General features: G+C 38.2%; 3 protein-coding genes across 3 annotated transcripts in view; 2 read left to right on the top strand and 1 right to left on the bottom strand.

Annotated features, from left to right (window-relative positions):
- LOC144970019 (muscarinic acetylcholine receptor M5-like) overlaps positions 1-27,721 on the top strand; it is a 286,770-nt gene that overhangs the window by 11,490 nt on the left and 247,559 nt on the right. The window contains exon 2 of the mRNA XM_078909194.1: positions 23,035-23,115. The gene's annotated coding sequence lies outside the window, so the exon portion shown is untranslated. The remainder of the gene's footprint in view (positions 1-23,034; positions 23,116-27,721) is intronic.
- LOC144963408 (uncharacterized) overlaps positions 1-27,721 on the bottom strand; it is an 85,044-nt gene that overhangs the window by 22,987 nt on the left and 34,336 nt on the right. The window lies entirely within an intron of this gene.
- Positions 10,946-27,721, top strand: part of LOC144970012 (cap-specific mRNA (nucleoside-2'-O-)-methyltransferase 1-like) — a 425,811-nt gene continuing 409,035 nt past the window's right edge. Inside the window, exon 1 of the mRNA XM_078909181.1 lies at positions 10,946-11,043. The gene's annotated coding sequence lies outside the window, so the exon portion shown is untranslated. The remainder of the gene's footprint in view (positions 11,044-27,721) is intronic.

Below are 27,721 nucleotides of genomic sequence, written 5' to 3'. Positions count from 1 at the left end.
GTAATTCCATTCCACATTGAAGATAAACAAAGAGGGGATAATATTGAAGTGTGTAATGTTAACTACCTAGTAGAAACTGGTATTGCTGCCGTATGTAAACTGGGTTTATTTCAAGACAAGAGAAGCACAATCTTTGATTCATTTGCTCAAAGAATTGAACCGTGGAATGTTGTCTTAACCTGTTGGAAACTCACAGAAAAAAGAACTAATAAAAAACAAAACTTCATTGTGCCCTTTGATCTTCATTGATGTAAAATGTGAACGATCTATAGATAGTATGCCCTTGGCTAAGAAGCTCATAACATTGCCATCCGGAAGTATAACGGACCAACACACAAAACTGTGAATACCCATGAACGTTTATAGTCAGGTTAATACAGTTCAGTGAGCATTACTCATAAACGCGGATGGCAAAAAACAATAACAAAGACCTGAGTGACGTCATCTTCGAACTATCTATATTATTTTATCATGGTCACGCCAAGAATGAATATCTATGTTTAAAATCACTCACATTGAAAGCCATATTCAGAATATTAAAGAAAGATCTAATTTTTTTAAAAAGTGACCCACTTAGTGAGAAGTGTTCACATCTTTTTAAACATCTAACATCACGATTGGCCATTGGTTCAGTTTGACACATGGGTATGTTTATAACATTTATTGTAAACAAAGCAGCGTGTTTACATTTGTTAAGATATATTGTTAAGATATATCCAATCGTTGGACAGCAACACATCATGTGATTGATGACCTGGTTGGACGGAAACATGAATATAGATCGCCCCCATTGATGCAATGCGTTTGACTGAAATACTTACTTACTTACTTAATGATAATAATACTACTAATAATAATAATAACAATGATATTTATTTCCAGCGAACGGCAGTTCAAGTGAGGTAAACAATGCTCCAACAAATTGGGGTATGGCCGTAGCCATCTTTATGTTATAGATAGAATGCGCTTGGCCAAGGAGTTCACAACATTGCCATCCGGAAGTATGACGGACCAACACACAAACTCTGTGTTACCATGAACTTTTACAGTCTGGTTAATACAGTTTAGTGAGAACGACTCACAAACGCGGATGGCAAAACAATAACAAAGGCCTGAGTGACGTCATCTGCATACTATCTATAGCCTGATACTGAAATCCAAAAGAACTGACATTTTGACGTCATTATTTGTTTTTTTGCACCGCCTTGTGAGTTGTCGTTAGTAGAGCTCATGGAAACAAGTTATTTCATTGGTTGAACTATTGAATACAACTCACGATTTGTTTTCTTTTGTGGAAAAAGACTGGCATTTTGACGTCATTTTTTGGTCAGTAAAGGCCATAATTTTACGAAGGTCACGGTATGGCACGAAAAACATTCATATCAACGGATACAAACATATTGTATCTACACACAGGCTCATAGATAATATTCCTGAACGTGTATAGATAGAATGCGCTTGGCCAAGGAGTTCACAACATTGCCATCCGAAAGTATAACGGACCAACACACAAACTCTGTGTAACCATGGACTTTATAGTCTGGTTAACACAGTTTAGTGAGAACAACTCACAAACGCGGATGGCAAAAACCATAACAAAGGCCTGAGTGACGTCATCTGCATACTATCTATAGATATTTCGAAGATGACGTCACTCAAACCTTTGTTGTTATATTTTGCCATCCGCGTTTGTGAGTTATTCTCACTGAAATTGTAAACACGCCTAACAGGCAAGACGTGTCGTTGTGTGCTCTGGTGTATTTTAATTGTTTTGTGATTTCTACATATTGATACCTGGACATTTTTACTTCGTTGGACTCGTTAAAACATACTGTTTCTTATTGTATAGTTTTTATCAATTCTTAAGAAAGGACTACTGTATAATTCTGTATTTTATCATGGAAACTGTAAGTTTTAAAAGATTTTTACACAGTCACTTAATGGCCGCCGCACTCTTACGAACATTGTTCACCTTATTTTTAGCCGTGATTTACCACCATCATTATTTTAATAATTGTGAACACTTTTATTCAACATCTGATTTTTACAACAGGCCTCGAGGCGGTAAACGTAAACAACGTCACATTCCAGCTGCGATTTTTAGCTCAAGTGATCCGATTTTTTACAATAATAGTAATAAGTACAGGCCTCGGGGAGGCAAACGGAAACAACATAACATCTCAATGGTAACAACTCGTCGTCCACCCCGCCCCCACACAAACCCCCGTCCACCACCAACACTTGTAACTGTACCAACCACAAACAGTTTCACAAACGACAACAATAACATTGTTATTGGTCTTCTGAATGCACAGTCCTGCCGTAACAAAACCGAAGAATTAAACGATTTATTAACGGAGAAGAACTTCAATATTCTATTTATAGTAGAGACATGGCTCTCACAGTCTGGAGACGACCCAGTTGAAAAAGCTATGACACCCCCTGGGTACCAATTTAGATCGTATCCAAGGAAAGATCAGCGAGGGGGTGGCATTGGCGTATTTTATAAAACAAAATTATGTAAACATGTGGAAATCATCGAAATGCGCTGCAAAACAATGGAGGCCATTGATCTTAGATTATCCCACCAGAATACAAGATACAACTTCAACTGCATCTACCGACCGCCAGCAAACAAGAAAAACAAAATAAAATTACCTGTTGTTAGGAAGGAAATCAACGAGATGCTAACTTTGCAACACACGCGTCCTGGCCATTCAATTATACTCGGCGACTTTAATTTTCACTTCGACAACGTCACAGACACCGCCAAATTGCACGAGTCATTATCAGAGAACAACATGTGCCAGATCGTAACAACGCCAACCCACTCTGCTGGTCATATTTTAGATTGGGTAATTGTAGAAAATTCAGAGTTCCAAAAAACCAACGCCACCGTCGATTATCTCCCCTTTTCGGACCACTCCCTCATTTCTTTCAATCTTGACGTTTCAAAACCATGCCAAGAAACCACCACCACATCAACCAGAAACATTAAAGGCATTAATTTGGACAATTTCAGAGGCGATTTAGAAACAAAACTTACTAAAAATTCAATTATTTCTCCAGACCAGTGGAATAGTTGTCTCATTGAAACGCTTGACAAACATGCGCCATTCCAAACAAGGACCGTCACCAACCGCAAGTATGCTCCGTGGTATACGTCGGACGTTAAAGAAGCTAAAACGAAGTGTCGGAGAGCAGAAAGACTGCTGAAAACATCAGGCCTCATGATTCATCGTGAAATATTCAAGAGCGCATTTCGTGCCTGGAAGACAACAATAAAAAAGGCAAAGACCACGTATTTTCTTTCAAAATTTGAAACTTCTAAATCTTGTAAACAATTATTTAACATCTGCAATGATCTACTTGGACGTGAAAGATGCACTTCATTACCATCTACAACCAATCAAAGAGACTTGCCAGACACATTTGTCAACTTTTTAAAAGACAAAATCCATAACATTCGTTCAGAACTAGATCGGCATGAACCATTTATAGATACAAATACATTCTGTGGTACCCCTTTAGACAAGTTCCAACCAGTTTCACCTAGTTTCATAAACGAGTTGATAAAAAAAGCCCCATTAAATCCTGCGACCTTGATCCCCTACCAGCACAGCTTTTGGCCAGCTCCATCGATACATTATTACCATCCATTACATCAATCATAAATACATCCATACTGACAGGCGAAGTTCCATCGTGCTTTAAAAGTGCCCTCGTCAAACCACTTCTGAAGAAACCATCACTGGACCACAATATATAAAACAAATAAACATCCTGTATCAAATTTACCTTTTTTGTCAAAACTTTTGGAGAAGGTAGTTCTTACACAATTAACATCTCATCTTAAGAACAACAGTTTGGAACAACCCTTTCAGTCAGCCTACAAACATCAACACAGTACTGAAACGGCGCTTCTTAAAATCTTTAATGACTTGTTATGTAATGCTGATGCTAACAATATCAATGTATTATGCCTTTTAGATCTTTCAGCTGCCTTTGACACCATTGACCATGACATTTTGTTAAGAAGACTAGAAAATACGTTCGGCATAAAAGGAATTGCCCTTAAATGGTTTACATCATATTTACAGGATCGATGGCAGACTGTCGTGGTGAATGGTGTTCAGTCAGAACAAGTTTTACTAAATTTTGGAGTGCCACAAGGCTCTGTTCTTGGCCCTGTCCTTTTTACTGTATATATGCAGCCCCTTTCTAGTGTGATATCCAGATTCAATCTGAGTTATCATTTTTATGCAGATGATACGCAAACATATGATTCAGCACCCCTTAGTAATTTACAGTTCTTAATACAACGAATTACGAGCTGTTTTAATGAGATTAAATCTTGGATGTACCACAATAAGTTAAAATTAAATGATAGTAAAACTGAGATTTTAATTTGTGGAAGACCGAGTATCCTTAAACAGGCAAATAAATCACTAATTACTCTCGGAAATAGCACAATAGAATTTTCAAATAAAGCAAAAAACCTTGGCGTCATCATTGATAAAGATCTTTCCATGACAAGCCACGTGAATAACACCATACAATCTATGTACATAGAAATGAAAAAAATAAGCAAAATTCGTAATTTAATACCGAAGCATATAACAGAACTTTTAATTAATTCCTTGGTTTTATCTAAATTGGACTATTGTAACTCCCTTTGGGCGAATTTAACTAAAGACAAAATTAGCAAACTTCAGGTTGCTCAAAATAACGCAGCCAGGCTCATTGTACGCAATAACAAAAAATACCCGTCAGCAACTCTTCTTCTCCGTGAGTTACATTGGCTTCCTGTTGAAAAAAGAGTTGCCTATAAGATTTACAACAAGATATGAAGTGAGTAGAAAAGTGCCAGAAGACAATAGAGAATAACAATTTTTTTCGCGGCGGTGGTGGGGTTTGAACCTGCGACCTTATTGGTACGACAACTCCGCCTGGCAGGTGAGAGCGTGGCTCTACCGTGTGAGCTATCCACGAACACAAAATATTCGTTTCAAACCCAAAGTCATTTCTAGATCCCTCTCTCACCCACTTCTTGAGATCGCCGATTCGTTCACCACCATCGCGAAATAATTTTGACCAGCAGTTAAGCTTAATAGCCAATTTTCTCATCACAAACATATAACATAGAAACGATTGAGACATTGAGTATGCTCCGGTGTATGGGGTGAATTTTTAATTCAGAAAAGTGAGTGGAGCAGGCACTTATGTTGGTAACAACAAGATATGAAGTGAGTAGAAAAGTGCCAGAAGACAATAGAGAATAACAATTTTTTTCGCGGCGGTGGTGGGGTTTGAACCTGCGACCTTATTGGTACGACAACTCCGCCTGGCAGGTAAGAGCGTGGCTCTACCGTGTGAGCTATCCACGAACACAAAAATTTCGTTTCAAACCCAAAGTCATTTCTAGATCCCTCTCTCACCCACTTCTTGAGATCGCCGATTCGTTCACCACCATCGCGAAATAATTTTGACCAGCAGTTAAGCTTAATAGCCAATTTTCTCATCACAAACATATAACATAGAAACGATTGAGACATTGAGTATGCTCCGGTGTATGGGGTGAATTTTTAATTCAGAAAAGTGAGTGGAGCAGGCACTTATGTTGGTAACAACAAGATATGAAGTGAGTAGAAAAGTGCCAGAAGACAATAGAGAATAACAATTTTTTTCGCGGCGGTGGTGGGGTTTGAACCTGCGACCTTATTGGTACGACAACTCCGCCTGGCAGGTGAGAGCGTGGCTCTACCGTGTGAGCTATCCACGAACACAAAATATTCGTTTCAAACCCAAAGTCATTTCTAGATCCCTCTCTCACCCACTTCTTGAGATCGCCGATTCGTTCACCACCATCGCGAAATAATTTTGACCAGCAGTTAAGCTTAATAGCCAATTTTCTCATCACAAACATATAACATAGAAACGATTGAGACATTGAGTATGCTCCGGTGTATGGGGTGAATTTTTAATTCAGAAAAGTGAGTGGAGCAGGCACTTATGTTGGTAACAACAAGATATGAAGTGAGTAGAAAAGTGCCAGAAGACAATAGAGAATAACAATTTTTTTCGCGGCGGTGGTGGGGTTTGAACCTGCGACCTTATTGGTACGACAACTCCGCCTGGCAGGTGAGAGCGTGGCTCTACCGTGTGAGCTATCCACGAACACAAAATATTCGTTTCAAACCCAAAGTCATTTCTAGATCCCTCTCTCACCCACTTCTTGAGATCGCCGATTCGTTCACCACCATCGCGAAATAATTTTGACCAGCAGTTAAGCTTAATAGCCAATTTTCTCATCACAAACATATAACATAGAAACGATTGAGACATTGAGTATGCTCCGGTGTATGGGGTGAATTTTTAATTCAGAAAAGTGAGTGGAGCAGGCACTTATGTTGGTAACAACAAGATATGAAGTGAGTAGAAAAGTGCCAGAAGACAATAGAGAATAACAATTTTTTTCGCGGCGGTGGTGGGGTTTGAACCTGCGACCTTATTGGTACGACAACTCCGCCTGGCAGGTGAGAGCGTGGCTCTACCGTGTGAGCTATCCACGAACACAAAATATTCGTTTCAAACCCAAAGTCATTTCTAGATCCCTCTCTCACCCACTTCTTGAGATCGCCGATTCGTTCACCACCATCGCGAAATAATTTTGACCAGCAGTTAAGCTTAATAGCCAATTTTCTCATCACAAACATATAACATAGAAACGATTGAGACATTGAGTATGCTCCGGTGTATGGGGTGAATTTTTAATTCAGAAAAGTGAGTGGAGCAGGCACTTATGTTGGTAACAACAAGATATGAAGTGAGTAGAAAAGTGCCAGAAGACAATAGAGAATAACAATTTTTTTCGCGGCGGTGGTGGGGTTTGAACCTGCGACCTTATTGGTACGACAACTCCGCCTGGCAGGTGAGAGCGTGGCTCTACCGTGTGAGCTATCCACGAACACAAAATATTCGTTTCAAACCCAAAGTCATTTCTAGATCCCTCTCTCACCCACTTCTTGAGATCGCCGATTCGTTCACCACCATCGCGAAATAATTTTGACCAGCAGTTAAGCTTAATAGCCAATTTTCTCATCACAAACATATAACATAGAAACGATTGAGACATTGAGTATGCTCCGGTGTATGGGGTGAATTTTTAATTCAGAAAAGTGAGTGGAGCAGGCACTTATGTTGGTAACAACAAGATATGAAGTGAGTAGAAAAGTGCCAGAAGACAATAGAGAATAACAATTTTTTTCGCGGCGGTGGTGGGGTTTGAACCTGCTATAAGATTTGTACTGTTGTCTACAAATCCCTGAGCACGAACAGTCCCTCCTATATTAAAGACCTTCTAAACATATATGTCCCCAATAGAAACTTGAGGTCAAGCAATGACCAATCAATCCTTGTCAAACCTAAGCCATTGCGTCTGGGTGGGGTTCCTACCTCCCATAGCGGGCAGGGAGGTACTTGCTGTGTCTTCTATCCCCTCTTATCTGTTTTCCAATTGCTTTCTGTCTTTGTCTTGCAATGAGATTGCTTGGTTTTGTCCTGACCTTGGTCGGAGTCATTGGTTGAGAGGGAAACAGTCGAATGTATAGTTATAGTTTTGGGAGATGATATTTTTTTCCTTGTAAATCATCTCTCTGTTATGAATTATATTATCTTTAGTTTACATATTATATTATATGATTTATAAACATTTGAGTGTGTTCCTCTTAGTTGGGACCTGTGCTTGTGTCTGGATGAGACTTTTAGGTGATCTCAAACTAAGTACTTTGATGGTGTGCTCTTGGAATCTACATCTGTTCCCTATTTGAACCAATTCCCCTTTGTCTTACCTTTTCTTTTGTGCTTTAATTGTAATTCTAGAACTTTTTACTATCCCATTTTCTTCCTTTTTACTGGCGCTTATATGACCTTAATGTGTTGCAAGCGCCGTAAAACCCTTAAAAACAAAACAAAAACAAAAGCCATTGCGTAAAATAGGTAAACAGTCTTTTCAATTTTCGGTCCCCCATTTTTGGAACTCTCTCCCGTCACACGTGAGATGCTCGGATTCGTTGACAACGTTCAAATCTCGCTTAAAGTTTTATCTTTTTACGTCATAATGTTGCAATATTATTTTCATATTTTGTTGTTGTTAAATTGAATTCGTATCACGTTTCCTTCACACTTGTCTCACTGTAATATGTTTTGTTTTATATCACTGTAAAGCGCTTAGAGCCTGTGACAACGGGGTAAAGCGCTATATAAATGCCATTTATTATTATTATTAAATGTATTAACCAGACTTTTAAAGTTCATAGTTACACATAGTTTTGTGTGTTCGTCCGTTATACTTCCGGATAAAACTATGTGTATCCATGAAATTTTATAGACTGGTTTATATAGATAGTATGCAGGTGACGTCACTCAGGCCTTTGTTATTGTTTTTGCCATCCGCGTTTGTGAGTTGTTCTCACTAAACTGTATTAACCAGACTATAAAAGTTCATGGTTACACAGAGTTTGTGTGTTGGTCCGTTATACTTCCGGATGGCAATGTTGTGAACTCCTTGGCCAAGCGCATTCTATCTATAGTCCAGTGAAAATTACTCATAAAACGCGGATGGCAAAAACAATAACAAAGACTCGATTGACGTCAACTTCATTCTATCTATAGTCTGGTTGATACAGTTTAATGAGAATAACTCATAAACATGGATTGCAGAAAGCAATAACTAAGACCAGAGTGACGTCATCTTCGTTCTATCTAAAAACATACGCAAGCACACCCCCACATACACACACACACGCACACACACACACATACAGATACACACACTCACACACACAATTCACATTCATAGCATACGCGCAAAACTTCGGTACAAAATTAATTTTCATGTTGTACACACACACACACACGCACACCCACACGCACACACACACACGCACACACACACATAAAGATACACACACACACACACACACAATTCACATTCTTAGCATATAGATAGTTCGAAGATGACGTCACTCAGGTCTTTGTTATTGTTTTTTGCCATCCGCGTTTATGAGTAATGCTCACTGAACTGTATTAACCTGGCTATAAACGTTCATGGATACACACAGTTTTGTGTGTTGGTCCGTTATACTTCCGGATGGCAATATTATGAGCTTCTTAGCCAAGCGCATACTATCTCTAGATAGTATGCAGATGACGTCACTCAGGCCTTTGTTATTGTTTTTGCCATCCGCGTTTGTGAGTTGTTCTCACTAAACTTTATTAACCGGACTATAAAAGTTCATGGTTACACAGAGTTTGTGTGTTGGTCCGTTATACTTCCGGATGGCAATGTTGTGAACTCCTTGGCCAAGCGCATTCTATCTATAGATAGTATGCATATGACGTCACTCAGGCCTTTGTTATTGTTTTTGCCATCCGCGTTTGTGAGTTGTTCTCACTAAACTGTATTAACCAGACTATAAAAGTTCATGGTTACACAGAGTTTGTGTGTTGGTCCGTTATACTTCCGGATGGCAATGTTGTGAACTCCTTGGCCAAGCGCATTCTATCTATACGCAAAACTTCGGTACAAAAATTGTTTTCATGTTGTACACACACATACACACACACACACACAGACACACACACAGACACATACACATCCAATTTATTTATTGGATCAACAGTTAATTAGATGAAGGCTGTTTACATATGTGTCATAATAAACATAGCATGTGGTGCAACGATGCTGATGTTGATATTGATTGATGATGATGATGATGATGATGATGGTGATGATGATGGTGATGATGATGATGATGATGATGATGATGATGATGATGATGATGATGATGATGATGATGATGACGATGATGATGATAATAAGATTAGTGATGAATGATGGAGACGATGACACTATGAGAATTTAACGATCGTGATGGCACACAGTGACAGCGTGGCTCAGCGGTATGGTCTTTGTTCGTACTCAAAAGGTACCGAGTTCGATTATCCGCAGCGTTGTGTGGCCTTGAGCAAGTCGCCTCGCCCTAGCTCACTTTGCGGCGCTGCACTGCGGCTGACGCCTGAGTTATTCCGGTCTTCCCTTGGAATAGACCCAAAAGACAGTGCGCGTTTGGCTAAGAAACTCACAACATTGCCACCCGGACGTATAGCAAACCAACGCACAAAAATATGTGTAACCTTAAAAGTATATAGTTTATTTAATACGGTTTATTGAGAATTACCCATAAACGCAGATGGCAAATAACAATAACAAAGACCTGAGTGACGTCATCTTCATTCTATCTATAGATATAACGAAGATGACGTCACTCAGGGCTTTATTATTGATTTTGCCATACGTTGTTTTGAGTAAATATCACTAAACTGTATTAACCAGACTATAAACGGTCAAGGTTACACACAGTTCTGTGTGTTAGTCCGTTATACTTCCGGATGGCAATGTTTAAAGCTTCTCAGCCAAGCGCATACTATCTATAAACGTTTAAGCTTATAAATATTTTTTTCTGTATAGTGAGTAATTTAACCAAGCGCATAGCATCGGTAATCTGATTGATATAATTTAGTGAGAACTAATCACTGAAAATGTCTATTTTAAACAACTACAAAGTGAGTTACATTAATTTCGTTCAATATTTGAGAGGCACAACTCTTCTAAATTAATAAAGGCATTTATTTTAACTGAAATTTCAAAAGTTTAGCTTAAAATTCGGGTTCAAAGCATTAGGTCCATCCTGTCATCATACTGATTTGAGAGGATTGGTCACATATATATATATATATAAAAGAATCATTTCCTCTATGAGTGGTTATGATTGTATGATAGTGCCTTAGGTCTCTGTCTGTCTCCATCTCTTATCAGCATCTAGAATAACATTTGGCAACAGCAGCTAAAGAAATCTGGTAACAACAAGATATGAAGTGAGTAGAAAAGTGCCAGAAGACAATAGAGAATAAAAATTTTTTTCGCGGCGGTGGTGGGGTTTGAACCTGCGACCTTATTGGTACGACAACTCCGCCTGGCAGGTGAGAGTGTGGCTCTACCGTGTGAGCTATCCAACATAAGTGCCTGCTCCACTCACTTTTCTGAATTAAAAATTCACCCCATACACCGGAGCATACTCAATGTCTTAATCGTTTCTATGTTATATGTTTGTGTTGAGAATATTGGCTATTAAGCTTAACTGCTGGTCAAAATTACTTCGCGATGGTGGCGAACGAATCGGCGATCTCAAGAAGTGGGTGAGAGAGGGATCTAGAAATGACTTTGGGTTTGAAACGAATATTTTTGTGTTCGTGGATAGCTCACACGGTAGAGCCACGCTCTCACCTGCCAGGCGGAGTTGTCGTACCAATAAGGTCGCAGGTTCAAACCCCACCACCGCCGGAAAAAATTTTTTATTCTCTATTGTCTTCTGGCACTTTTCTACTCACTTCATATCTTGTTGTTACCAACATAAGTGCCTGCTCCACTCACTTTTCTGAATTAAAAATTCACCCCATACACCGGAGCATACTCAATGTCTCAATCGTTTCTATGTTATATGTTTGTGATGAGAATATTGGCTATTAAGCTTAACTGCTGGTCAAAATTACTTCGCGATGATGGCGAACGAATCGGCGATCTCAAGAAGTGGGTGAGAGAGGGATCTAGAAATGACTTTGGGTTTGAAACGAATATTTTTGTGTTTGTGGATAGCTCACACGGTAGAGCCACGCTCTCATCTGCCAGGCGGAGTTGTCGTACCAATAAGGTCGCAGGTTCAAACCCCACCACCGCCGCGAAAATTTTTTTTATTCTCTATTGTCTTCTGGCACTTTTCTACTCACTTCATATCTTGTTGTTACCAACATAAGTGCCTGCTCCACTCACTTTTCTGAATTAAAAATTCACCCCATACACCGGAGCATACTCAATGTCTCAATCGTTTCTATGTTATATGTTTGTGATGAGAATATTGGCTATTAAGCTTAACTGCTGGTCAAAATTACTTCGCGATGGTGGCGAACGAATCGGCGATCTCAAGAAGTGGGTGAGAGAGGGATCTAGAAATGACTTTGGGTTTGAAACGAATATTTTTGTGTTCGTGGATAGCTCACACGGTAGAGCCACGCTCTCACCTGCCAGGCGGAGTTGTCGTACCAATAAGGTCGCAGGTTCAAACCCCACCACCGCCGCGAAAAAAATTTTTATTCTCTATTGTCTTCTGGCACTTTTCTACTCACTTCATATCTTGTTGTTACAAACATAAGTGCTTGCTCCACTCACTTTTCTGAATTAAAGAAATCTGGCAAACTCTCAGAAATAACAATTTTAAAATAAACTTTGGCCAGAAAATTAAAGACTTCAAACATCGACGGATTTAAGTTGTCCACAACTTGTCATAAGCGTCTGTGACTTCTTTGAAGTCTCCAGTTTGAGACTTTTGACATTTTAAGAGTCATTTTAATCGATCGACAGTTGAGTGAGTTAAATTTTTTTGGCCAATATCTTTTAAAAAGTGCTTTGTTAGAGAGAGCTGAAGTGTAAGTCATCATAGCGGCCATTGACTTCTGAGCCATGCTCGAGGCGAATACCAATGATGGAGTTTTGATAAGAAGGTAAAATAATCCACTTGTAGTTCCTTATTGCATTATATGCCCTGGGCGTGCAGAGGATAACAGGCTGATCATTATGCAAAATAGACAGGTGATGCCCCCTGGGTGAGCTGATGTTCCGTGGCTTATTCTTACCATTAATTAAAGAACTGCTTCAGTACTCTTATTATTGATCCATTAGACCAACTTGTACTTATTTGCAGGTATGGTAACCCATGGGCTCATTGTTGTGATGGAAACATTCTCAAGGGCAGCGTGGCTCAGTGGTACGGTCTTTGCTTCCTGCCCGAAAGTAGTAAATAGTAAATAATGAATTTATATAGCGCCTAAACATCCACGTTAATCGTGCTCTGCGGCGCTTTACATAATAAAAATAAAAGTGTTTAAAAACAACAAATTAAAAATCACGACACTACATGATACATAATAAGCATGCATACAAAATACAAAATCTAAGCAACATCTATTTTATGAAAAATAAGCCTTGCGGAACAACTCAGTCTTCAGACATTTCCTGAAATATGATAAATTTCCACAGGACTTTGTCCGAGGACTGAGTGCGTTCCATAGGCGTGGAGCTATGAATGAAAAGGCTTTTTCACCGAAAGTGGATTTTGAGGTGGTAACTTTTAGAAGTTGGGACTGAGATGATCTTAAATTTCGAGTGGGTTCATATTTTCTAATCAGTTCCTGCAAATATTCAGGTGCCAATCCATCCAGACATCTGAAAACATAGCACAATATTTTAAACTCTATCCTATACTTTACAGGAAGCCAGTGCAATTCCTGGAGAACTGGTGTTACATGATCTCTTTTGTTTCGTTAATTTTATAAGTCTAGCCGCTTTATTTTGAATTCTTTTGTAGTTGATGAATTAATCTACTTTGACAGCCAATGAGAAGGGAATTGCAATAATCTAATCTAATAAAGGTACCGAGTTCAATCATCCGCCGCTGCGTTGTGTGGCCTTGTGCAAGTAACCTCGCCCTAGCTCACTTTGCGGCGCTGCTCTGCGGCTGACGCCTGGGTTATTCCAGTCTTCCCTTGGAACAGACCCTAAAGACAAATTTCCCCTTGGGGATGAATAAAGGAAATTTTATTATTTATTGATTTATTTATTATTTTATAATTATTAAAACTGGCCAAAATCTTGTCCATTACAACAATGTTAAATCAAGAACATGATTGAGTTCGGATATCAGACTTGCAAATAATATGTACACGTTGTATTCGACCGATGGGACCGAAGTAGTAGCTACACCCTGTTATTTTTTTTGTCCGATAATTGTTATCATATACCTGAGACAAAGGCAATTGATTGGAATCCCATATATATGGAACGCGGCTATGTGGTCTAGTGGTATGACACTCGCTTTCGGATCGGAGGGTCCTGGGTTCGAGCCTCGGCGCATAGTTGAGTCCTTGGACTAGGCTCTTTACTCACATTCTCTCACCGTACTCAGGTGTAAAGTGAGTACCTGGCCTTTAACAGCGTTGTCTTTGTCCGAAAAATTGTAATATCACCTCACAGGCGTCATTCCCGTTCTACATGTTAGATGTTGCTGTTGGGACCCCTTTTAGCGGATATAAAGCTCAATTAATATCAATCAATTAAAAACGAATGTCTATCGTAGGGTACTTTCCGCTATGTCTAATATTCGACTCAGTTACTGAGTAAATGATGGGTCTACATTGATGGGGTAGCAACTTGAATCTGTCGAGTAGAGAATGAAGCCGTGAACGTTGACGTCACTTATTGTATTTATATCGCAACGTTGTGGAACGTTCTCACTAAATTCTCTAGATAGAATGAAGTTGACGTCACTCGGGTCCTTGTTATTGTTTTTGCCATCCGCGTTTATGAGTAATACTCTTCAACAGTCGTAACGTCACTTCCTTCCTAATGACGCATGGTAACTTAGTAACACTGGCTCTAAACTATCGGAACAATGGCGGACGCCCGTTTGAAATATTTCTCCGGCGAGCATAAAAGCGTATCCAGAGGGAAAAAAAACCCCATAAATTTGATCATGTTTTGACTTTTACACATTCTGATCACAAGGCATATGAAAAATGCTAGCCAGCATGAAGAATAAAAAGTAATGATTTTCTTTGTTTAGAACCAAGATGGCCGCCGTGACATCAGACTATTGAATCCTATTTTCACTAAACTGTATTATCTAGACTATAAAAGTCCATGGTTACGCATTATTTGTGTGTTGGTCCGTTATATTTCCGGATCGCAATTTTGTTAGCTTCTTAGCCAAAGGTATATTATCAACACACAAAACTATTTGTAACTTTGAACGTTTATAGTCTTGTTAGTACAGTTTAGTGAGAATTACTCATAAACGCGGATGGCAAAAAACAAGAACAAAGACCCAAGTGACGTCAACTTCATACTCTCTATAAATTGAATAAAGATGACGTCACTCAGGTATTCGTTTATCTTTTTTGCCATCCGCGTTTTTGAGTAATTCTCACTAAACTGTATTAACCAGACTATACACGTTCAAGATTATACATAGTATTGTGTGTTGGTCCTTCATACTTCCGGATGGCAATGATGTGAGTTTCTTAGCCAAGCGCACAGCATATATATATATATATATATATATATATATATATATATATATATATATATATAAAACATTATTATTTCATATTTTATATATTTATCTCTTCTCACCTCATTCTGTTCTCCTTCCTCCAGCTCATTCCCCATCTTATATATATATAAACAAAAAGTGAGTATGGAATACAGATGTATGTCTGCCACTTCCTGTATTCATATCGTCTTCCGCTTGTTGATATGGAGTCAGGGGCAGTTGGTGCTTTCTAAATGCCACATCTACATTATCACGATCTGAATAGAGAACTCATCTCTATCTGTATTGATCTGAAATGAGTCCGATCCGAGTGTTCATCTGAGTAAGACTATGACACATCCATTGTCGCTTGTTTCTAGTTTCGACTATCTATCCGGATTCTTCATGATTTACTGAAGCATTTGGCAACGATCGACCCCTTTGAGCTTTTGTTGCGGAGCCTACAGGATAAGGGTATCTATAATAATATGAGTCATCAGTGGCTGTCGTCGAGAGAATATTTTGAAGTGACCAATGATTGATGCTTTTCTTTTGGTCAGAGAGATGGGGTTGTCGATACACAACGATAAACCATTTCAGAGGCACTGAATTGTGATTTTCGTTTACCCATAGTAAAAAACCCAAAACAACTTGAGCTTTTATATAGCGCAATATCCACTAAACGGGCTCAAAGCGCTTTATAATCGGTCGCTGAACACGTAACATGTAGAACGAGACATGTCGCCTTTTAGGCGATATTACAATTTTTTTCGACAGAGATAATAACGCTGTTAACGTTAACGGCCAGGTATTCATTTTACACCTTGGTACGGTGAGAGAATGTGATTAAAGAGACGTTTCCAAGAACTCAACCATGCGCCGAGCAAGACTCAAACCCAGGTTCTTCCGATCCGAAAGCGAGTGTCATACCACAAGACCAAATAGTCGCACAAACCATCAAGCATTGAGAGGAAATGTTATTTACGTTTAAGTTGTCCTTATAATAGCATTAAATATATTGGGCACAGCTAAGACCAACACGGAATCGGTTACAAACACATTCCTCTTATATACAGAACGAAGTTGACGTCACTCAGGTCTTTGTTGTAAAGCGCTTTGAGCACATTTAGTGGATCTTGCGCTATTAAAAAAAGCTCAATTAAATATATTATTTGTTTGTTTTTTTTTGCCATCCACGTTTATGAGTAATTCTCACTAACCTGTAATATCCAGGCTATAAAATTTCATGGTTACAGAGCGTATTGTGTGTTGGTCCATTATACTTCCGGATGGCAATGTTGTGAGTTTCTCAGCCAAGCGCAAAAACAGATTGAGATGTAAAGTTCTTTCGATACTATACGTAACTGAAGTAGTGTAGAACTGCTCTTTATCTCGATTATTTACCGAGTTCCTTCGCCCTCTAATTATTTTCTCTTAATATAAAAAAAGTCGGTTCGATTTACATTATGGAAAATAAAATATAGTAGTAACTCACATTCAATCGTAGCTGTATTCGTTTGCGATGAAAGTAAAGAATAATGGCATTTAAGCTGGGTTATGGTATGCCTTGATCTTTCCGTAATCGAAAAAAAACCCCTTAGATTTTGTATGCTGAGCTAGAACAAAACTATAATTATAATATAACTCACTTAATCCTAGAGATTTTTGCTACTTTTCAAAATTGGAAAAAATGTATTTAAAATGAGAATGTGCATGGATAGTTTTATTCAACTACCATTAACATGTAAAAACTAAAAACAATAGCTTTGATACTACGCCTATAATTTGTCTCAGAAAAATGTAATAAATATGCATGGGGTAAAAATAACCCGGGTAAACTACGGATATAGTCGGTTGAGTGAGTTAAACCGGGTAAATGCCTTAATTTCCTTGAAAGACAAGTACTTAAAATATGGCCAGAAAACTCGTCCTTCAAACATCGATCGATTTAAATGATTACTCACATCTTGGCAAAAAATATCAAACCTGGGACCTACTGAGGAACGATAGTTTCTTACATTGTAAAAGATTAAAATTCCATATTTTTTATCATTTTAGCTTTGGATTAAATTTTGGATATCTACATGTACTTAAATCCGACAGAATATCAGGTTGTATCGTTCGGTCACAACTAGTGGACCTTTGACCAATCAAAACGCGGAATTTGTGAGACACTATCAAGCCCGCTCGGACAAATATAACCGGTTGCTTACAAACTTGTTGAGAAACAATAGAATGGGGGCGATCTATATTCATGTTTTTGTCCAACCAAGTCATCAATCACATGATTTGTTGCTGTCCAACGATTGGATATTTCTTAACAAATGTAAACACTTTGGTTTCTTTATGAAAGTTTGTAAACATACCCATGTGTCAAGCTGAACAAAATGACCAATCGTGATATTAGATATTTCAAACACTTTTCACTATGTGGGTCACTTTAAGCTCATATTCCAATGTGACCAATGACCACGAGCACATGGAAATGTAATTTTATAGATCATGCCCGTTGACATTACTCTGATCTTTGTTTTGATGCTACGCGGTTAGGTAAATTACTCACAACATCCGCTAGCCAAATTAAACATACCAACACACGGAATTATGTGTAACCCTTAACGTTTATAGATAGTTCGAAGATGACGTCACTCAGGTCTTTGTTATTGTTTTTTTGCCATCCGCGTTTATGAGTAATGCTCACTGAACTGTATTAACCCGACTATAAACGTTCATGAATACATACCGTTTTGTGTGTTGGTCCGTTATACTTCCGGATGGCAATGTTACGAGCTTCTTCGCCAAGCGCATACTATCTATAAACGTCAGATTGACACAATCTAATCAGAACAAATCATTAAAAGGCTGTTCAAAAATGATAATAAAGAGCTGTTATGACGTTGTCTTTGTTCCCTCTATTGTTTTTCGACCGTTACTTTTGCGCTTAGATCTCACCAGATTCACTCAATCAGGCTATAGATAGAATGAAGTTGAAGTCACCCGGGTCTTTGTTATTGTCTTTTGCCATCCATGTTTATGAGTAATTCTCACTAAACTATATCAACTGTGTGAGTATTTTAGCTAATGACTCAGCATCAGTACGCTTCACCAGTCGTAACGTCACTTTCCTCGCAATGACACATGATAACTTAGTAACTGGCTCTAAACTATAGGAACAATGGCGGACGCCCTTATGAAATATTTCTCCGACGAGCATAAAAGCGTATCCAGAGGAAAAAAAAACCCATTATAAATCTGATCATGACTTTTACACATTCTGATCACAAGACATATGAAAAGTTCTAGCCAGCATGAAGAATAAAAAGTACCGATTTTCTTTGTTCAGAACCACGATGGACGCCGTTGCTGGACGACGTGACATCAGACTATTGAATCCAATGGTATGTCCTATGAGTCAGTGTGGTGTTTCATTCATCCTGTTTTGTTGATAAAGGGGAAACCCGAAACGTTCATTTGATCTGTTTTTGTAATTAAATTGAAGCTTACATTCAACTTCACGTTATTATTTATTTCTTCGAGCTTTGAGCAGTAACATTTACACTATGATTCAGTCAGCAAAACAACCTTTGCGTCATCTGTGAACGATTCTGAAGCCGTCTTCAAGTTTCGTTCCAGGGCGGAGTGACACCACGTGGGATTGCATACATCTTTCCGCACTTATTGATGTAATGAGGGCGAGTGGATGGCTTCCATAGAACCCGTCTTACAAAGGGTGTCTGCTACCTGTACATTCCTGGTACAATGGGAGCGATCTATAGATATTATGCGCTTGGCAAAGAAGCTCATAACATTGCCATCCGGAAGTATAACGGACCAACACACAAAACTGTGTGTATCCATGGACGTTTATAGTCATATTAATACAGTTCAGTGAGCATTACTCAAAAACGCGGATGGCAAAAACAATAACAAAGACCTGAGTGACGTCATCTTCGAACTATCTATAGATAGAAAAGAATGAAGTTGACGTTACTCGGGTCTTTGTTATTGTTTTTTTTGCAATCCACGTTTATGAGTACTTCTCACTAAACGTTCATGGTTACACATAGTTGTGTGTGTTGGTCCGTTATACTTCCGGATGTCAATGTGAACTTCTTAGCCAAGCGCATACTATCTAACTATAGATAGAATGCACTTGGCCAAGGAGTTCACAACATTGCCATCCGGAAGTATAACGGACCAACACACAAAACTGTGTGTATCCATGGACGTTTATAGTCGGGTTAATTCAGTTCAGTGAGCATTACTCATAAACGCGGATGGCAAAAAACAATAACAAAGACCTGTGTGACGTCATCTGCATACTATCTATAGATAGATCGAAGATGACGTCACATTGGTCTTTGTTATTGCTTTTTGCCATCCGCGTTGATGAGTAATTCTAACTAAACTGTATTAACCAGACTATAAACGTTCATGGTTACACATAGTTGTGTGTGTTGGTCCGTTATATTTCTGGATGGCAATGTTGTGAGCTTCTTAGCCAAACGCCTACTTTCTATAGATAGAATGAAGGTGACGTAACTCGGGTCTTTGTTATTGTTTTTTTGCCATCTTTGTTTATGAGTAATTCTCACTTAACTGAATTATCCCGATTATAAAAGTTCATGATTACACAGAGTTTTGTGTGTTGGTTCGTTATAGATAGAATGCACTTGGCCAAGAAGTTCACAACATTGCCATCCGGAAGTATAACGGACCAACACACAAACTCTGTGTAACCATGAACTTTTATAGTCTGGTTAATACAGATTAGTGAGAACAACTCACAAACGCGGATGGCAAAAACAATAACAAAGGCCTGAGTGACGTCATCTTCGAACTATCTATACTTCCGAATGGCAATGCTGTGAGCTTCTTTGTCAAGCGCATACTATCTATATTTATGCTTTTGTCCAACCTCGTCATCGATCACGTGATTTATTGCTGTAAAACGGTTGGACATTTCTCAATCATTAGAAATATGAAATGTCTCTTTCGTGCGACTATGTGGTCTAGTGGTATGACACTCGCCTTCGAATCGGAAGGTCCAAGACTCGAGTCTCTCTTGAAGTGGCGCATAGGTGTGTTCTTTGGAAAAGGCTCTTTATTCACCTCCTCTCACCGTACTCAGGTGTAAACTGAGTACTGGTCTTTAACAGCGTTTTTCTGTCCGAAAAATAATTATAATATCGCGTCACACGCACCATGTCTCGTGCTATATGTCAAGTGTTAAGCTGTTGGCTTGGGACCCCTTGTAAAGCGTTTTGAGCTCGTTTAGTGGTTATTGCGCTATATAAAAGCTAAAGTTTTTTTTATTATTAAGGGCAACAGTGACCCAGACTTGTAAAATGATAAGAGGTGCTTTGCCTATGTAAACATTAATATTTTCCCGTCGTAGTCTGAAACTAAAAAAAAACATTTAAAGATTTTGGTCAGAAATCTCGTCCTTCAATATCGATCGATTAAAATGACCCTCATCTTGTCAAAAACTCCCAAACTTGAAACTTCAATTAAGTCCCAGGTTTGAGAGTTTTTGACTTGATAAGAGTCATTTTAATCGGTCAATATTAGGTGAGTTTCTGGCCAAAATTTAAAAAATGTTTTTCCTTCTTCTGAGTATGGCATTTATGTGCATAGATAATATGTATTGGTGTGCATTTACATATAGCCTACATTTCAAGTACGGGCCCAATTGCTGTGTATTTACATATACATTTCAAGTATTGGCCCAATTTTGAACTGCGGTATTATCCAATAAATAGATTGATTTAAGGAAAAGCTTAACAGGGACGCGACGCTTAACAGTGAATGTATATAGATACCCGGTATCAATCTATAGATCCGCAATACTAGCAGATAGCTTACATGTGAGAGGTGTGTGTGTGTGTGTGTGTGGGGGGGGGGGGGGGTGGTATTTGAATCGCTTGTAATAATACCACAAGTCACCCATTTTGATTTATGCTTGGGATTTGAACACAATGCGGTCAATATGACATTTGTTTCCACCTGAAACAAATGTAACCCCGAGATCAAGTTCCTTTCAAATATTCAATCTAAGATAACATTATATCAAAAGGTTATTCTTCAATTTTGGATAGTGTCTTTTACGAAATGAATTTCTCTTATGTTATTACTGTTGAATTGATGATATGCCATTTAGTAAAACGACCACAAAATCTGCCTGCCAGATGAATCGCACCAACACACAAAACTATGAGTAATCGTAAACAAATTTATTCTGATTGATACATCTTAATGAGAACGAAACATCCAACTGGACGTCTGAAAACATCAACAAAGAGATGAGTGACGTCAGTTTCATTCCTTCTATACGAAATAAAATTATGTATAAGTTTTTTGAACGCCACCTTTAGGAATTTTGAACGAGTTCTCGGCGCCACGTCGGGATCTGGGCGGTAAGCATCTCGTTAGGTTTAGGTCAAAATTGCGGAAAGCATGTTTAGAAAACGGTAGGGGCTACCTGAAGCCGGTGATCGTAAAATACTAACAAAAGAGTGAAAATGGAGAGGCTTCGTATGGGAACAAAACATACAATGGACGTTTCGGGTACAAACCCTTCGTCAGCAGATATTTGAGACACGCTTGTCGGTGCTTCAAAGTGGTAACCTCAAGTACAGTGCATTTTCCCAGCTACAAGGGTAAAACATGAAGATACATTCTAAGATTAATCGGAAACGAACCTCGTTGCTTCATGTTTAATTCTGTTGCTCTTCCACAGCCATTGTTTTAAAAAAGAGTGTAAGCCTCTTTTAATTCACCTGTTAAAATGCGGGATCTCTAGCACTGTTTACCGAGTTCCAATACATATAAATCAAACCATTTTAATCGACTATTAAATAATAGCAATGTGATTCTGACTCCGATCAAAGTCCGAGTCCACTCTTATTGCCTTGGTAGCAGCACTCCCTAAAGGTTACACTTCTACTATGTTAGGCTATATGGTCTAGTGGTATGACACTCGCTTTCGGATCGGAAGGTCTTGGGTTCGAGCCTCGCGCTCGGCGCATAGTTGAGTCCTTGGAAAAGGCTCTTTACTCACATTCTCTCACCGTACTCAGGTGTAAAGTGAGTACCCGGCCGTTAACAGCGTTGTCTTTGTCCGAAAAATTGTAATATCGCCTAACAGGCGTCATGTCCCGTCCTACATGTTAAATGTTGTTGTTGACCAGGGACCCCATGTAAAGCGCTTTGAGCACATTTAGTGGATATTGCGCTATATAAAGCTCAATATTTTATATAAAGCTCAATTTTTGTTTGTTAGAGTATATGACATTCTACCTCATCTCCAAAAAAAAAATACTTTCACGCTTTAATGATCCATTTGTAACCCGCCAGACAACTATGTCTCAATGCAATGCTCAACCAGACGCTTTGCGATCTGGGAACACAAGATGAATGAAACCGACGTCCCCAAATGACACATAGAGGGTGCCGTTAGATAGGTCCTGGACAGAGTTTGTTGGCTGCCTCTCAATGTCTCCCCTTATTGATACAGATGGCTTCTCTCCCAGTTCAGAAGAAACGTCGCCCACACCCCAAGGAAATGTGTTCTTTCCCCATGTCATAAATGCGTTCCTTTCCGGAGTCAGGTACCTTGCTATGTACAAAGGCCGCCCGGATTTCATTCAGGTTATTCTTGGGACGATCTTTTGATGAAAACGAATAGGTATAATATTAGGTAAGGGAATATCTTGCTCGTATAGGGGCTAAAATCATAAGCATTTTCAGTTGTGAAAGTTATAAAGAAAACATTTTAAATTGTGAATTTTAACAAAATCACACATTCATCTTATCTTTTTTTTTGATACAGGTACACCGACAGAAATAAGACTGAATGCTATTCTAAAATTAGATTCTATCTCACAAGAATTATTGGATTTATCATAGACAAGTAAGTTGATAATTTTACAACTATTATTATTACATTTACTCATGTAAACAAAGAACACTTAGTCTCACCTTTTCATGCAAACTTTAGTGAGATCTAATATCCTATAACTGATGTATCAAAATACAGAATAAAAATTCAGACAGAATAATAAATTAATGATTGTAGGAATACCTTTGAATTTTTCATAGCGTCCTTAATGATATGAAACTAACCAATATGTTGAGAGAATTCTAGACTAAAAACTGTTATTGTATTCATTGTGGCATAAATGGTAACGTTTGTATATTATTTATAACGTGCATTGAGCATCACACAGTGATGAAAATGCGCGATGGAAATTCCATGTATTATTATTATTATTATTATTATTATTATTATTATTATTATTATTATTATTATTATTATTATTATTATTATTATTATTATTACTATTATTATTATTACTATTATTATTATTTTATTATTATTATTATTATTATTATTATTATTATTATTATTATTATTATTATTATTATTATTATTATTATTATTATTATTATTATTATTATTACTATTATTATTATTATTATTGTTATTATTATTATTATTATTATTATTATTATTATTATTATTATTATTATTATTATTATTATTATTATTATTATTATTATTATTATTATTATTGTTATTATTATTATTATTATTATTATTATTATTATTATTATTATTATTATTATTATCATCATCATCAAACGAGGAATACCAATTTTGTCTGATGGACTATCTAGATGAAACATATCACAACTATACATACGAATGGATATGAACGATCAGTGCAACTTACACCTTTTATTTTCATGCAAATGTTTTCAACGTATCAATTGATACAAAGTCGTCATATATTTTTATTTACTTCCTAAAGATCGGCCTATGCGTTCACCGTTTGAATATAGATAGTTCGAAGATGACGTCACTCATGTCTTTGTTATTGTTTTTTGCCATCCGCGTTTATGACTAATGCTCACTTAACTGTATTAACCTGACTACGACTATAAACGTTAATGGATACACACAGTTTTTTTGTGTTGGTCCGTTATACTTCCGGATGGCAATGTTATGAGCTTCTAAGCCAAGCGCATACTATCTATTGCTACAATCAAACTATTTGCATTTTACACTTTGCAATAAATCTAATTTTCTGACCCAACGTCGTAACTACTCTAAATCTGGTCTGACGAGTAATCAAAAGGTCTGAGGTTCGATCAAGTCCAAGCTGATTCTTTTTTGGGATATCCTTTTCTTTCTTGTATATTTCTTTCTGTGTTGTATGGCAGGCACTGTTTCATGCGTACGTTTTCAGAATTCTATCATACACCATACACAAGTGCTTGGTCCCTACTTTGTCTTTCTTATATTTTAGTTTGAGAACTTTTATTTGACATATCGATTCATTCTTAATCTTTTGTATATTTTACAAGCTGGAGGTCTTTTAAGTAATCGATATATGACTGATATTTTATAGAGGTGTTTTGTGAGATATAACTGGCGACCGTGAAGTGTATTTGAACCGGATGTTTGCTCTTCTCGTCTTTATTAAGAATCGATTATAATTATGTCCTTAAAAAGTATGAGGTAAAAAATCAATATCGATATCCACTGATCAAACGATTGGACGCGTTTACAGCCGAGGAATTTTAAAATCTAATTATCGCCCTATTCAGAAATTGACACAAAGACGTTTGTCATGTAAGCGACTCTGGTGGGCAGAAATTGTGAATATTTTACCTTACCGCATATTATCACTATAAACTGATATTAAAATACAAGCAAAGGTCTAAAGGACTTGCACAATTAAAATAAAACATATGAACATTTATATAGCGCATTTCCACTAGTTTATCGTGTTCAATGCTCTTCACAACGCGTTTCATCTATTCCCCCAACAGGCCATGTGAAATCATATTTCCGTTTCACTCAGTACCAATCACCTGTTAGACATCATTTTTGGACCTACACTCTTAATATATCCCTCACGACCTCCAGTCAGATACTTATTCACACCTGATTCGAGTGGGGTAATGTGTGTAAAGTGTAAAGGGCCTTACACGAGGACACAGAGTCGGGACCAGACTTTTTCACGATCATTCTCACGCGCCCGGCCACTTACAAGGGTGAACATTGCTTGGATTTTGTGATAAGACAAGACAAGTACCACTGAGCATTCGAGCGTCGCCATCGTTTACATATAGATAGTATGCGCTTGGCTTAGAAGCTCATAACATTGCCATCCGGAAGTATAACGGACCAACACACAAAACGGTGTGTATCCATGAACGATTATAGTTGGGTTAATACAGTTCAGTGAGCATTACTCATAAACAAGGATGGCAAAAAACAATAACAAAGACCTGAGTGACGTCATCTGCATACTATCTACAGCCTGATCGTGGCCTTCGTAAAGTTATGGCCTGACACTGACCAAAAATGACGTCAAAATGCCAGTCTTTGGCCACAAAAGAAAACAAATCGTGAGTTGTATTCAATAGTTCAGCAAATGAAATAACTTGTTTCCATGAGCTCTACTAACGACAACTCACCAGGCGGTGCAAAAAAAACTAAATAATGACGTCAAATTGCCAGTCCTTTTGGATTTCAGTGTCAGGCTATAACTTAACGATGGCTACGCTAGAACCCTCTAGGACTGGCAGTTTGACGTCTTTTTTTAGGTTTGTGTAGCGTCTAGTGAGCTGTCTTTAGTAGAGCTCAAGGAAACAAGTTATTTCATTGGTTGAACTTTTGAATACAACTCCCGATTTGTTTTCTTTTGTGGCAAAAGACTGGCATTTTGACATCATTTTTTGGTCAGTGTCAGGCTATAACTTTACGATGGCTACGCTTTGAGTCACACATATATTATACCATTGAAAAGGGAGAGACCCATAAAATTTGGATCCTCCTCTATCACACCACATGCATATTTAATGAAATTTGGCCATGCCCACAATAGGAGTGCTTGTCTAACACACTATAGATAGATCGAAGTTGACGTCACTCAGGTCTTCGTTATTGCTTTTTGCCATCCACGCTTATAATATATGAGTAATTCTCACTAAACGGTAATAAATGGAATATAGATAGTATGCAGATGACGTCACTCAGGCCTTTGTTATTGTTTTTGCCATCCGCGTTTGTGAGTTGTTCTCACTAAACTGTATTAATCAGACTATAAAAGTTCATGGTTACACAGAGTTTGTGTGTTGGTCGGTTATACTTCCGGATGGCAATGTTGTGAACTCCTTGGCCAAGCGCATTCTATCTATAGATAGTATGCAGATGACGTCACTCAGGCCTTTGTTATTGTTTTTGCCATCCGCGTTTGTGAGTTGTTCTCACTAAACTGTATTAACCAGACTATAAAAGTTCATGGTTACACATAGTTTGTGTGTTGGTCCATTATACTTCCGGATGGAATGTTGTGAACTCCTTGACCAAGCGCATTCTATCTATAGATAGTGTGCGCTTGGCTAAGAAGCTCATAACATTGCCATCAGGAAATAAAACGGAACAACACACAAAACTATGTGTAATCTTGACCGCTAGTCTGGTTAATACAATTTAGTGAGAATTACTCATAAACATGGATGACAAAAAACAATAACAAAAACGAGAGTTACGTCATCTTCGTTCTATCTATACAGCACCAAAATTACACATAGTTTTGTGTGTTGGTCCGTTATATTTCCGGTTGGCAATGTTGTGAGTTTCTTAGCCAAGCGCACAGCATCGATATCGGCAAACAGCTGCTCGTTCGTACAAACCCCTTGGCAAAGACCCCAGCAATTCCATTCGGCTTATCACCCGTGCCTTCCTCCAGTGACCCCGGGATTTGGGGGTATTTTCGGAATCGCGCTCTGCAACTGGATAGATCATTTTGTAGGATTAACCCGCTAATAGCAAACCGTCAGTCGCTCCAAGTAATCGAATCTTATTCCAAATTGCCGGCCCCTTGTCGGGCTAAGTCCGTGATATCTCACTCGTTTGATTTAGTTTATTAGTCACGGCCAAGGTTTGTAGATACTCGTAAACTGATACATCGATGTACAGAACAATGGCCTTGGTGCTGATAATTGAACTGGAGGGTAAATAAATATGGATCTCGGTGGCCCAGAAAAATGTGAACCTTGACCTCAAAACGATCTTATGTATGGCTAGGCTATCTGGTCATGTGGTATGACACTCGTTTCGGATCGGAAGGTCCTGGGTTCGAGCCTCGCTCAGCGCATAGCTGAGTCCTTTGAAAAGGCACTTTACTTACATTCTCTCACCATATTCAGGTGTAAAATGAGTAGCTGTTAGTTAACAGCGGTGTCTCTGTCGGAAAAAAAATGTAATAACCCCTAACAGCGTCTTGTCTTGTTCTACATGTTACGTGTTGCTGTTTGTCAGGGATCCTTTGTAAAGCGCTTTGAGCAAGAATATTGCTCTATATGAAAGCTCAGGTTTAAATTTTTTTGCCGGGGTGATTTAGATACTAAAAATGGAATACACTTGAAGTGGAGGGAACATAATCATGTCCCTTGTCCGATTCGGACTGTCCGAACATTCATCGTTCAACAAACAAAACAAT

This window comes from Berghia stephanieae, chromosome 1 (assembly GCF_034508935.2).
Source record: "Berghia stephanieae isolate SIO BIC M18660-M18661 chromosome 1, UCSD_Bste_1.3, whole genome shotgun sequence".
NCBI classification, from domain to species: Eukaryota; Metazoa; Mollusca; class Gastropoda; order Nudibranchia; family Aeolidiidae; genus Berghia; species Berghia stephanieae.
Note: the sequence above shows the minus strand (reverse complement) of the source record. Positions and strands in the feature narration are given on the sequence as shown.